Source organism: Balaenoptera musculus, chromosome 6 (genome assembly GCF_009873245.2).
Source record: "Balaenoptera musculus isolate JJ_BM4_2016_0621 chromosome 6, mBalMus1.pri.v3, whole genome shotgun sequence".
Lineage (NCBI taxonomy): Eukaryota > Metazoa > Chordata > Mammalia > Artiodactyla > Balaenopteridae > Balaenoptera > Balaenoptera musculus.
In genome coordinates, this window is record NC_045790.1 from 83,573,672 (window position 1) to 83,588,684 (window position 15,013).

Here is a 15,013-nt window from a genome sequence, read left to right on the forward strand (position 1 = left end):
CAATAGGACACCACCTACGGGAGCTCTGGGGGTGGGGGCAGGTCGCCACCACCATCGTGGGCTCCAGAGGCAGGCATGGGCCGCCGCTGCCATTATGAGACTCGAAAGCAGCTGCCAAGCCCTGCCCCACTCGGTCCCAGGAGTGTGTGGGCCGCAGCCACCCCTATGTGATGACAAGCAGGCGCCAAGCCCTGCCCCCGCCATCCCAGGAGCACACAAGTACCACTCCACCTGCACATGCCACATCAAGGGGATAATGGCCAGCACATGCTGAGGAAAGAGGCAGCAAGCATCCAAACTAAAAGCAGCCCCTCAATTCTGGACAAGACGGCAGAAGGACTTGAGCTCACCTTCTCTCACAAAAACACCAAAATCACAACTCAGTGCTGAACAACCAAAAAAGACTGGAACCTACCGAAAAAAGGTATTTTACATTCAAAGACAAAGAAGAAGCCACAATGAGATGGTAAGGGGGGGGCGCTTCTGCGACATAATCAAATTCCATACCCACCAGGTGGGTGACCCACAAATTGGAAAATAATTATATCACAGAGGTTCTCCCACAAGAGAGTTCTGAGCATCATGTCAGGTGCCCTAGCCTGAGGGTCTGGCATTGGGAGGAGGAACCCCCAGAGCATTTGGCTTTGAAGGCCAGCAGGGCTTGAGTGCAGGAGCTCCACAGGACTGGGGGAAACAGGGGCTCCAATCCTGGAGGGCACACACAAGGTTTCACATGCACTGGGACCAGCACAAAGCAGTAACTCCATAGAAGCCTGGGCTAGACCTACCTGCGAGTCTTGGAGGGTCTCCTGGGGAGGCAGGGGTTGGCTGTGGATCACTGGTGGGGGCAAGGACGCTGGTGGTAGAGGCCCCAGGAAATACTGATCAGTGTGTGCTCTCCAGGAGGTCGCCATTTTGGCACCAAGACCTGGCCCTACCCAACAGCCTGCAGGCTCCAGTGCTGGAACACCTCAGGCCAAACAAGCAGCAGGATAGGAACATAGCCCCACCCATCAGCAGACAGGCTGCCTAAAGCTGTACTGATCTCCAAGCCACCTCTAGACACACCCCTTTACACAGCTCCGTCCACCAGAGGGACAAGACCCAGCTCCACCCACAAGTGGGCAGGCACCAGTCCCTCCCAACAGGAAGCCTGCACAAGACCTAGGACCAACCTCACCCACCAGGGGGCAGACACCAAAAGCAAGAGGAGCTACGATCCTGCAGCCTGTGGAAAGGAGACCACAAACACAGAAAATTGGACAAAATTAGATGGCAGAGAAATATGCTCCAGATGAAGGAACGAGATACAAACCCGAAAGAACAACTAGGTGAAGTGGAGATAGGCAATCTACCGGAAAAAGAATTTAGAGTAATAATAGTAAAGATGATCCAGGATCTTGGGAAAAGAATGGAGACACAGACCGAGAAGATACAAGAAATGTTTAACAAAGAGCTAGAAGATTTAAAGAGTTTAACAAAGAGCCAGAAGATTTAAAGAACAAACAAACAGAAATGGACAATACTGAAATGAAAAATACACTACAAGGAATCAATACCAGAATAAATGAGGCAAAACAATGAATAAGTGAACTGGAAGACAGGCTGGTGGAAATCACTGCTGTGGAACAGAATAAAGAAAAAAGAATGAAAAGAAATGAGAACAGTCTCAGAGACCTCTGGGACAACATAAAACACACCAACATTCACATTATAGGGGTCCAGAAGGAGAAGAGAGAGAGAAAGGCCTGAGAAAATATTTGAAGAGATTATAGCCAAAAACTTCCCTAACATGAGAGAGGAAACACTCAAGTCCAGGAAGCGCAGAGAGTACCGTACAAGATAAACCCAAGGAGAAACACACCCAGACACATATCAAACTCACAAAAACTAAAGACACAGAAAAAATATTAAAAGCAACAAGGGAAAAATCGACAAATAACATACAAGGGAATCCCCATAAGGTTGTCAGCTGATTTTTCAGCAGAAGCTCTGGGGCCAGAAGGGAGTGGCACAATATATGTGAAGTGATGAAAGGTAAAAACCTACAACCAAGAGTACTCTACCCAGCAAGGCTCTCATTCAGATTCAACAGAAAAATCAAAAGCTTTACAGACGAGCAAAAGCTAAAGAATTCAGCACCACCAGACCAGCTTTACAACAAATCCTAAAGGAACTTCTCTAGGCAGAAAAGGAAAGGCCATAAGTAGAAACAAGAAAATTACAAATGGGAAAGCTCACCAGTAAAGGCAAACATAAAGTAAAGGTAGGAAATCATCCACACACAGATATGATATCAAAACCAGCAACTGTGAAGAGAGTACAAATGCAGGATATTGGAAATGCATTGGAAATTAAGAGACCAGCAACTTAAAACAGTCGTGTATATACAAAGACTGCTATATCAAGACCTCATAGGAACCACAAACTGAAAACCTACAATAGATACACAAAAAAGAAAAAGCAATCCAAACACAACACTAAAGATAGTCAACAAATCACAAGAGAAAAGAACAAAACAAGGGAAGAAAAAAGACCTACAAAAGCAAATTCAAAGCAATTAACAAAATGGTAATAAGAATATACATATCAATAATTACCTTAAATGTAAATAGATTAAATGCTCTAACGAAAAGACAGAGACTGGCTAAATGGATACAAAAACAAAACCTATATATATGCTGTCTACAAGAGACCCACTTCAGATCTAAGGACATATACAGACTGAAAGTGAGGGGATGGAAAAAGCTATTCCATGCAAATAGAAATCAAAAGAAAGCTGGAGTACCAATACTCAGCTGACAAAATAGACTTTAAAATAAAGACTGTTACTAGAGACAAAGAAGGACACTACATAATGATCAAAGGATCAATCCAAGAAAAAGATATAACAATTGTAAATATATATGCACCCAACATAGGAGCACCTCAATATCTAAGGCAAATTCTAACATCCATAAAAGGAGAAATCGACAGTAACATAATAATAGTGGGGGACTTTAACACCCCACTTTCACCAATAGACAGATCATCCAGACAGAAAATCAATAAGGAAACAAGGACTTAAATGACACATTAGGGCTTCCCTGGTGGCGCAGTGGTTGAGAATCTGCCTGCCCACGCAGGGGACATGGGTTCGAGCCCTGGTCTGGGAAGATCCCATATGCTGCGGAGCAACTAGGCCCGTGAGCCACAATTACTGAGCCTGTGCATCTGGAGCCTGTGCTCCGCAACAAGAGAGGCCACGATAGTGAGAGGCCCGCGCACCGTGATGAAGAGTGGCCCCCGCTTGCCACAACTAGAGAAAGCCCTCACACAGAAACGAAGACCCAACACAGCCAAAAATTAAAAATAAATAAATAAATAAATATTAAAAAAAAATGACACATTAGACCAGATGGACTTAATTTATATTTATAGAACGTTCCATCTGAAAGCAGCAGAATACACTTTCTTCTCAAGTGCACCTGGAACATTCTCCAGGATAGATTCCATCTTGGGCCAGAAATCAAGCCTCGGTAAATTTAAGAAAACTGAAGTCATATCAAGCACCGTTCTGACCACAGCGCTATGAGACTAGAAATCAACCACAAGAAAAAAAATGTAAAACACACAAACACGTGGAGTCTAAACAATATGTTGCTAAACAACCAATGGATCACTGAAGAAATCAAAAAGAAATAAAAAAAATACCTAGAGACAAATGACAACAAAAACATGACAATCCAAAACCCATGGGACGCAGCATAAGAGTTCTAAGAGGGAAGTTTATAGCTATACAATCTTACCTCAGGAAACAAGAAAAATCTCAAATAACCTAACTTTACACCTAAATCAACTACAGAAAGAAGAACAAACCAAACCCAAAATTAGAAGGAAATAAATCATAAAGATCAGAGCAGAAATAAATGAAATAGAAATGAAGAAAACAACAGAAAAGATCAATGAAACTAAAAGCTGGGTCTTTGAAAAGATAAAGTTCATAAACCTTTAGCCAGACTCATCAAGAAAAAAAGGGAGAGGGCTCAAATCAATAAAATTAGAAATGAAAAAGGAGAAGTTACAACTTACACCACAGAAATAAAAAGGATCGTAAGAGACTACTGCAAACAGCTATGGGCCAATAAAATGGACAACCTAGAAGAAATGGACAAATTCTCAGAAAGGTACAAACGTCCAAGACTGAACCAGGAAGAAATAGAAAATATGAACAGACCAATCACAAGTACTGAAATTGAAACAGTGATTTAAAAACTTCCAACAAACAAAACTCCAGGACCAGATGGCTTCACAGGTGAATTCTATCAAACATTTAGAGAAGGGTTACACCTATCCTTCTGAAACTCCTCCAAAAACTGCAGAGGAAGGAATACTCCCAAGCTCATTCTATGAGGCCACCATCACCTGGCTACCAAAACCGGACAAAGACACCACAAAAAAAGAAAATTACAGGCCAATATCGCTGATGAACATAGACACAAAAATCCTCAACAAAACAATAGCAAACCAAATCCAACAATACATTAAAAGGATCATACAGCATGATCAAATGGGATTTATCCCAGGGATGCAAGGATTTTTCAATATACACAAATCAATCGGTGTGATATTCCACATTAATAAACTGAAGAATAAAAACCATATGATCATCTCAATAGATGCAGAAAAAGCATTTGACAAAATTCAGCACCCATTTATCATAAAAACTCTCCAGAAAGTGGGCATAGAGGGAACTTACCTCAACATAATAAAGGCCACATATGACAAACCCACAGCTAACACCATTCTCAACAGTGAAAAGCTGAAAGCAGTCCCTCTAAGATCAGGAACAAGACAAGCATGTCCACTCTCGCCGCTTTTATTCAACATAGTTTTGGAAGTCCTAGCCATGGCAATCAGACATGAAAAAGAAATAAAAGGAATCCAAATTGGAAAAAAAGAAGTAAAACTGTCACTGTTCGTAGATGACATGATAATATACATAGAAAATCCTAAAGATGCTACCAGAAAACTACTAGAGCTCAATGAATTTGGTAAAGTTGGAGGATACAAAATTAATACACAGAAATCTCTAGCATTCTTACACACTAACAATGAAAGATCAGAAAGAGAAATTAAGGAAACAATCCTATTTACCATCACATCAAAAAGGATAAAATACCTAGGAGTAAACCTACCTAAGGAGGCAAAAGACCTGTACTCTGAAAACTATAAGATGCTGATGAAAGAAATCAAAGATGACACAAACAGATGGAAAGATATACCATTTTCTTGGACTGGAAGAATCAACATTATCAAAATGACCATACTACCTAAGACAATCTACAGATTCAATGCAATCCCTATCAAAGTACCAATGGCATTTTTCACAGAACTAGAACAAAAACTTTTAAAATTTGTATGGAGACACAAAAGACCCCGAATAGCCAAAGCAGTGCTGAGAAAGAGAAACGGAGCTGGAGGAATCAGGCTTACTGACTTCAATAATCAAAGCTACAGTAATCAAAACAGTATGGTACTGGCGCAAAAACAGAAATATAGATCAATGGAACAGGACAGAATGCCCAGAAATGAACCCACGCTCCTATGGTCAATTAATCTATGACAAAGGAGGCAAGAATATACAATGGAGAAAAGAAGCCTCCTCAATAAGTGGCGATGCGAAAACTGGACAGCTACATGTAAGAGAATGAAATTAGAACATTCTCTAACACCATACACAAAAATATACTCAAAATGGATTAAAGGCCTAAATGTAAGGCTGGATGCTATAAAACTCTTAGAAGAAAACATAGGCATAACACTCTTTGATATAAATCACAGCAATATCTTTTTTGATCCACCTCCTAGAGTAATGAAAATAAAAACAAAAATAAACAAATGGGACCTAATTAAACTTAAAAGCTTTTGCACAGCAAAGGAAACCATAAAACGAAAAGACAACCCACAGAATGGGAGAAAATATTTGCAAATGAAGTGACTGACAAGGTCTTAATTTCCAAAATATACAAACAGCTCATGCAGCTCTATACCAAAAAGCAAAAAAAGCAAAAAAACCCCAAACAACCCATTTGAAAATGGGCAGAAGATCCAAATAGACATTTCCCCAAAGAAGACATACAGATGGCCAAAATGCACACGAAAAGGTGCTCAACATCACTAATTATGAGAAAAGCAAATCTAAACTACAATGAGGTATCACCTCACATCAGTCAGAATGGCCATCAAAAAGTCAACAAACAATAAATGCTGGAGAGGGTGTGGAGAAAAGGGAACCCTCCTACACTTTTGGTGGGAATGTAAATTGATACAACCACTATGGAGAACAGTACGGAGGTTCCTTAAAAAACTAAAAGTAGAACTACCATATGATCCAGCAATCCCACTCCTGGGCATATATCTGGAGAAAACCATAATTCGAAAAGACACATGCACCCCAATGTTCATTACAGCACATTTACAATAGCCAAGACATGGAAGCAACCCAAATGTCCATCGACAGATGAATGGATAAAGAAGATGTGGTACATATGTACAATGGAATATTACTCAGGCATAAAAAAAGCAAAATAATACCATCTGCAGCAACATGGATGGACCTAGAGATTATCATACTAAGTGAAGTAAGTCAGACAAAGACAAATGTCATATGATATCACTCATATGTGTAATCTAATTTAAAAATATGATACAAATGAACTTATTTACAAAACAGATGCAGATTCACAGATTTCGAAAACAAACTTATGGTTACCAAAGGGGAAATTGGCGGGGGGGTGGGAGGAGGAGGGATAAATTAGGAGGTTGGGATTAACACATACACATTACTATATATAAAATAGATAACCAACAGGACCTACTGTATAGCACAGGGAACTCTACTCAGTATTATGTAATACCCTATATGGGAAAAGAATCTGAAAAAGAATGAATATATGTATAACTGAATTGCTTTGCTGTACACCTGAAACTAACACAAAATTGTAAATCAACTAAACTGAAATAAAAAATTTAAAAATTACTTTCAAGAGAAAAGATGAATCAAAGATTGACAGAAAAAGTTTACAAATCATGTAGCTGATAAAAGACTTGTATTTAGAATACACAGAGAATTCTTATAATTCAAGACAAATGATCTAATTAAAAATGGTCAGAAAGCTTTATAGACATTTTGCCAAGATATACGAATAGCTAATAAACAATTTCTTAAGACTATTGATAAAATTAAAACCATAATAAGCAACTACTCCATACTAGAATGACTATAGTAATAATTTTTTTAAAAAAAAATACTAAGTGTTGGTGAGGATGAGAAACTAAACTCTTCATACATTGATGGAATGTAAAATGGTACAGTCCCTTTGGAAAACAGTTTCTTTTCTGAAGGACAGTTTCTTCCAAAGTTAAATATAGACCGAAGGGGCAGGGATCAAGATGGAGTAAGAGGATGTAGAGCTCACCCTCCCCCATGAACACATCAAAAATACATCTACATGTGGAAAAATTTTCATGGAAAACTACCTGGAAACTGTAAGAAGAACTATACAAACAAGGCTTAAAGAAAGATTCCCATGTAACCAGGTAGGACAGGAAAAAAAGCACTGGGTTGGGACTTGTGCTTCCAAAAGGGGTCTAAGAGGAAAAGAAAGACTGTGCAGGTAGACTCTTGCTCTGGGGAGTGAGTGGGCTGAGCCACAGACTGGGTGTCCCAGTCCTGGGGTCCTACACGGAGGAGACAAGCATCCTTGGCTGCTGAGAGAACCACTGGGACAGAGATAAAGGTTGGAGAAGCCTAGACTCCACTTGCTAGGAGTGCATGGATGCTGGCTTGCCAACAGACAGGGCGGAGAGAGGCCCGCCCTAGTGGCTGCTCCTTCACTTCATTCCCCAGTCCAAGCTGGGCAAACACCCTGGCCCTACCCACTCCATATATGGCTTGGCACAGGATCTAGGGCAGCCAGGTCCTGGGAAAAGACTTTATCTAGTGACACAGAGGTGGGCTGGGCTGTAGTCCAGGTGGGGCCATTGTTGGCCATTGTTGGCACTTACTCAAACAGCGCCAGGAAAGCAGCGCTGACCTCCACAGCAGTGCAGCCACTTTAATTCTTGCAACCACATGCCCCAAGCCTCAGTCCCAGCCTAGTAAACGCTCTGGCCCTGCTCACTCCATGCCACAACCTTGCACTAGATCTGGGACAACCACAACAGGAAAAGACACAACCTTGGGCTGTGACTGAGCAGAGCCTAAGATGCCTACACAGGCAGCACATCAGACCTCTGTAAGCATGCAAGTCACTTAATTCATTGCTCCCCTCCTTTGGGCCAAAAACCCCAGTGTGGGGAGAAGGAAAAACACTTAAAAGGAACAGAGCCTGCTTGAGTCTGACCCTGAGGGCTTCTGCTCCAGCGACTTGGGAGCTGACCCCAATCCCTGGCAGGGCTGTGGCAGATACTGAGCAGAGAAGAAATCCCACCTCACACCCTGCACAGGATTTAGCTCCTCCAATACTAGCTATACTCTCTATCAAAGTGATAGTGGCCAGCAGACCCTGAAGAAAGATGTGGCTGGTGTCCACATTAAATACAGCCCTCACACCAAAGACATTAGACACATACCATCTATACAGGGATATTCCCACATAAAAACACCCCTTCAAGACGGCAATAGAGAACTGTTTCATCTAAATTCATAGAAAAAGTAAAATGAAAAGGCAGAGGAAGTACTCCCAGTTGAAAAAGCAAGAGAAAACCCATGACAAACAATGAAACAGAGGTAATCAGTCCACCAGACACTGAGTTTAAAAATTAGTAATAAAAATGCTAACTGAATTAAGAGTATTGATATAAACACTGGTCATTTTAACAAGGAACTAGAAACTATAAACACCTAATCAAAAATAGATTATTCAATTTTTGAGATAAAAGCACTCTAGAAGCAATGAATAGCTGACTCAGTGACACAGAAGAATGAACAAGTAAGCTGGAAGACAGAATAAAGGAAAATCGCCCAATAATAACAGTAGACAAACAAATGAAAAAAAACATGAAAGTAACATATGAGATCTATGGGATAATATAAAATGTGCCAACATATGCATAACAGGAGTTCCAGAAGGTGAAGAGAGAGAGAAGGAGATAGAAAATGTATCTGAAGAAATTACAGCTGAAAATTTCCCAAACCTCAAGAAGGAAACAGATATCTGGTACTGGAAGCACAGAAGGTCTCAAACAAGATGAACCCAAACAGGCCCACACCAAGACATCATAATTAAAATGACAGAAGTTAAAGATAAGGAGAGGATTCTAAAGACAGCAAGAGAAAAACAAAGTTAATTACAAGGGAACCCCTATAAGTCTAACAGCTGATTTCTCTGAAGAAATTTGCGGACCAGAGTCCTGAAAGGGAAAAACCTGCAACCTAGGATGTTCTATCTGGAAGATCATCATTTAGAATAGAGGGGGAGATAAAGAATTTCTCAGATAAGCAAAAACTAAAAAGAATTCAGCAATACTAAACATACCCTAAAAGAAATGTTGAAGGGTCTTCTCCAAATGGAAAAGCAAAAATCTATAGGAAAGGGAAAATCCCAATAAGAAAGGCCAGTATATAGTAAGGATTGAAGATCACTTAAATAAGTTAGTACATTGATTAAAAAACAAACAAGAAACTGTAAAAGCAACTATAACTGCAATAAACAGTAAAGGGATAGGCATGAAGATGTAAGATATGGCATCAAAAACAATGTTGGGGAAGGGAATAGAAAATGTAGACCTTTTAGAATGTGTTTGAACTTAAGTGACGAACAGTTTAAAGCAAGTAGATATAATTATGGATCAAAATATATGAACCCCATGGTAACCACAAAATCAAAAACCTACAATAGATACAGAAAAACCAAAAAGAAAGGAACTCAAGCATATTACAGAAAAAAATCAAACCACAATAGGAAAAACAAAAAAGAAATGAACAAAAACAACTGGAAAATAAGAAGTAAAATGGCAGTAAGTACATACCTATAATTTAAGTGTCAATGGACTAAATGCTCAGTCAAAAGTCACAGGGTGGCTGACTGGATTAAAAAAGACCCTTCAGGGGCTTCCCTGGTGGCGCAGTGGTTGAGGGTCTGCCTGCCGATGCAGGGAACATGGGTTCGTGCCCCGGTCTGGGAAGATCCCACATGCCGCGGAGTGGCTGGGCCCGTGAGCCACAATTGCTGAGCCTGCGCGTCTGGAGCTTGTGCTCCGCAACGAGAGAGGCCGCGATAGTGAGAGGCCCGCGCACCGCGATGAAGAGTGGCCCCCACTTGCCGCAACTAGAGAAAGCCCTCGCACAGAAACGAAGACCCAACACAACCAAAATAAATAAAATAAATAAATTAATATTAAAAAAAAAAAAAAGACCCTTCAATATGCTGCCTATAAGAGATTTGATTCAGGGTGGAAGACAGACACAGACTAAAAGTGAGGGGATGGAAAAAGGTATTTCACGCAAATGGAAACAACAAGAAAGCTGGGATAGCAATACTCGTATCAGACCAAATAGACTTTAAAACAAAGGCTATAGAAAAGACAAAGAAGGGCATTATATAATGATAAAGGGATCAATACAAGAAGAGGCTATTACACTCATTAACATATATGCACCCAATACAGGAGCACCTAAATACGTAAAGCAAATACTAACAGGCTAAAGGAAGAAATGAATACAGTAATAGGCGACTTTAACACCCCACTGACATTAATGGACAGACCATCCAGACAAAAAGCAATAAGGCAACAGAGATCCTAAGTGACACAACAGACCAATTGGACTTAATTGATATCTACAGAAAACTATAAGCAAAAAAAGAATACACATTCTTTTCAAGAGTGCATGAAACATTCTCTAGGATAGATCACATACTAGGTCACAAAAGAAGCCTCAATAAATTTAAGAGGATAGTAATTATATCAAGCATCTTTTCCGACCACAATGGCATGAAACTAGAAATCAACTACAGAAAGAAAGACAAGGAAAGAACAAACATGTACAGACTAAACAACATACTGCTAAAAAAACCAATGGGTCAACAATGAAATCAACGAGGAAATCAGAACATACCTCGAGACAAATGAAAATGAAAACACAACTTTCCGAAAATCTATGGGATGCAGCAAAAGCAGTTCTAAGAGGGAGTTCATAGTGGTACAGTTCTTTCTCAAGAAACAAGAAAATTCTCAAACAATCTAAACCTAAAAGAACTAGAAAGGGAACAAAGCCCAAAGTCAGCAAAAGGAAAGATCACAGAGGAAATAAAATAGAGATAAGATGAAAACCAAGAAAAGATGAAACCAAGAACTAGTTTCAAGGGCTAAAGTGTTTTTTGAAAGATAAACAAAATTGATAAACCTTTAGCCAGGCTCACCAAGAAGAGAGAAGACCCAAATAAAATAAGAAATTAATGAGGAGGAATAACGAATACCACAGCAATTCAAAAACAATCATAAGTAAATATTATGAACAGTTATATGCCAACAAAATGGACAACCTAGAAGAAATGGACAAATTTCTAGAAACACACAGCCTGCCAAGACTGAGTCAAGAAGAAACAAACAATATGAACAGACCAATCACTGGAAGTGGAATAGAATCTGTGATAAAAACAAAACCAAAAAAAAACCCCAAAACAACAACAACAACAACAACAAAGCTCTCTGCAAACAAAAGTCCAAGACTGGACTGCTTCACTGGGGAATTCTACCAAACATATGGCGAACTTATACCTATCCTTCTCAAACTATTTCAAAAAAAATTGAGGAGGAGAGAATATTCCCAAATTCATTATATAAGGTCACCATTACCCTGATACCAAAACCAAAGACACTACAAAAAATATTACAGGCCAATATCCTTGATGAATATAGATGCAAAAGTCCTCAAAATATTAATATTAACATATTGACTCCAACAATACATAAAAAGATTCACATACCATCATTGAGTTGGATTTAGTTCAGGGTCATGAGGATCAATCAACACTCACACACACAGGGGAGCTTCAAGATGGCGAAAGAGTAAGACGTGGTGATCACCTTCCTCCCCACAAATAAATGAGAAATACATCTACATGTGGAACAACTCCTACAGAACACCTACTGAATGCTGGCAGAAGACCTCAGACCTCCGAAAAGGTAAGAAACTCCCCATGTACCTGGGTAGGGCAAAAGAAAAAAGAAAAAACAGAGACAAAAGAACAGGGAGAGGACCTGCACCAGTGGGAGGGAGCTGTGGAGGAGGAAAGGTTTCCACACACTAGGAAGCCCCTTCGTGGGCGGAGACTGCGGGTGGCGGAGGGGGGAAGCTTCGGAGCCATGGAGGAGAGCACAGCAACAGGGGTGCGGAGGGCAAAGCGGAGAGATTCCCGCACAGAGGAGCGGTGCCGACCAGCACTCACCAGCCCGAGAGGCTTGTCCGCTCACCCGCCGGGGCGGGCAGGGGCTGGGAGCTGAGGCTCGGGCTTCGGTTGGATTGCAGGGAGAGGACTGGGGTTAGCTGCGGGGAAAACAGCCTGAAGGGGGCTAGTGTGCCACAGCTACCCGGGAGGGAGTCTGGGAAAAAGTCTGGAGCTGCTGAAGAGGCAAGAGACTTTTTCTTGCCTCTTTGTTTCCTGGTGCACGAGGAGAGGGGATTAAGAGCGCCACTTAAAGGAACTCCAGAGACAGACGCGAGCCGCGGCTATCAGCAAGGACCCCAGAGACGGGCATGAGACGCTAAGGCTGCTGCTGCAGCCACCAAGAAGCCTGTGTGCAAGCACAGGTCACTCTCCACACCTCCCCTCCCGGGAGCCTGTGCAGCCCACCACTGCCAGGGTCCCGTGATCCGGGGACAACTTCCCCGGGAGAACGCACGGCGCACCTCGGGCTGGTGCAACGTCACGATGCCTCTGCTGCCACAGGCTCGCCCCACATCCGTACCCCTCCCTCCCCCCAGCCTGAGTGAGCCAGAGCCCCCGAATCAGCTGCTCCTTTAACCCCGTCCTGTCTGAGTGAAGAACAGACGCCCTCAGGTGACCTACACACAGAGGTGGGGCCAAATCCAAAGCTGAACCCCAGAAGCTGAGCTAACAAAGAAGAGAAAGGGAAATCTCTCCCAGCAGCCTCAGGAGCAGCGGATTAAATCTCCACAGTCAACTTGATGTACCCTGCAGCTGTGGAATAAATGAATAGACAATGAATCATCCCAAATTGAGGAGATGAACTTTGGGAGCAACGATATATATATTTTTTTCCCTTCTTTTTTTGTGAGTGTGCATGTGTACGCTTCTGTGTGTGATTTTGTCTGTATAGCTTTGCTTTTACCATTTGTCCTAGGGTTCTCTCTGTCCGGGTTTTTTTTGTTTTTTGTTTTAGTATACTTTTTAGTGCTTGTTATCATTGGTGGGTTTGTTTTTTCGTTTGGTTGCTCTCTTCTTTCTTTTTCTTTTTTTTATTAGTTAGAAAATTTTTTTTAATAATTATTTTTTATTTTAATAATCTTTATTTTATTTTATCTTCTTCTTTCTTTATTTCTTTTTTTCTTCCTCCCTTTTATTCCGAGCCGTATGGATGACAGGCTCTTGGTGCTCCAGCCAGGCGTCAGGGCTGTGCCTCTGAGGTGGGAGAGCCAAGTGCACGTCACTGGTCCACAAGAGACCTCCCAGCTCCATGTAATATCAAATGGTGAAAATCTCCCAGAGATCTCCACCTCAACGCCAAGACCCAGCTCCACTCAATGACCAGCAAGCTCCAGTGCTGGACACCCTATGCCAAACAACTAGCAAGACAGGAACACAACCCCACCCATTAGCAGAGAGGCTGCCTAAAATCATAATAAGGCCACAGACACCCCAAACACACCACCAGACGTGGATCTGCCCACCAGAAAGACAAGATCCAGCCTCATCCACCAGAACACAGGAACTAGTCCCCTCCACCAGGAAGCCTACACAACCCACTGAACCAAGCTTACCCACTGGGGGCAGACACCAAAAACAACGGGAAGTATGAACCTGCAGCTGGTGAAAAGGAGACCCCAAACACAGTAAGTTAAGCAAAATGAGAAGACAGAGAAACACACAGCAGATAAAGGAGCAAAGTAAAAACCCACCAGACGTAACAAATGAAGAGGAAATAAGCAGTCTACCTGAAAAAGAATTCAGAGTAATGATAGTAAATATGATCCAAAATCTTGGAAATAGAATGGAGAAAATACAAGAAAAGTTTAACAAGGACCTAGAAGAACTAAAGAGCAAACAAACAGTGATGAACAACACAATAAATGAAATTAAAAATTCTCTATAAGGTATCAATAGCAGAATAACTGAGGCAGAAAAACGGATAAGTGACCTGGAAGATAAAATAGTGGAAATAACTACTGCAGACCAGAATAAAGAAAAAAGAATGAAAAGAATTGAGGACAGTCTCAGAGACCTCTGGGACAACATTAAACGCACCAACATTCAAATTATAGGGGTCCCAGAAGAAGAAGAGAAAAAGAAAGGGACTGAGAAAATATGTGACGAGATTATAGTTGAAAACTTCCCTAATATGGGAAAGGAAGTAGTTAATCAAGTCCAGGAAGCACAGAGAGTGCCATACAGGATAAATCCAAGGAGAAACACATCAAGACACATATTAATCAAACTATCAAAAATTAAATACAAAGAAAAAATATTAAAAGCAGCAAGGGAAAAACAACAAATAACATACAAGGGAATCCCCATAAGGTTAACAGCTGATCTTTTAGCAGAAACTCTGCAAGCCAGAAGGGAGTCACAGGACATATTTAAAGTGATGAAAGGGAAAAACCTACAACCAAGATTACTCTATCCAGCAAGGATCTCATTCAGTTTTGATGGAGCAATTAAAACCTTTACAGACAAGCAAAAGCTGAGAAAATTCAGCAACACCAAACCAGCTTTACAGCAAATACTAAACGAACTTCTCTAGGCAGGAAACACAAGAGAAGGAAAAGACCTACAATAACAAACCCAAA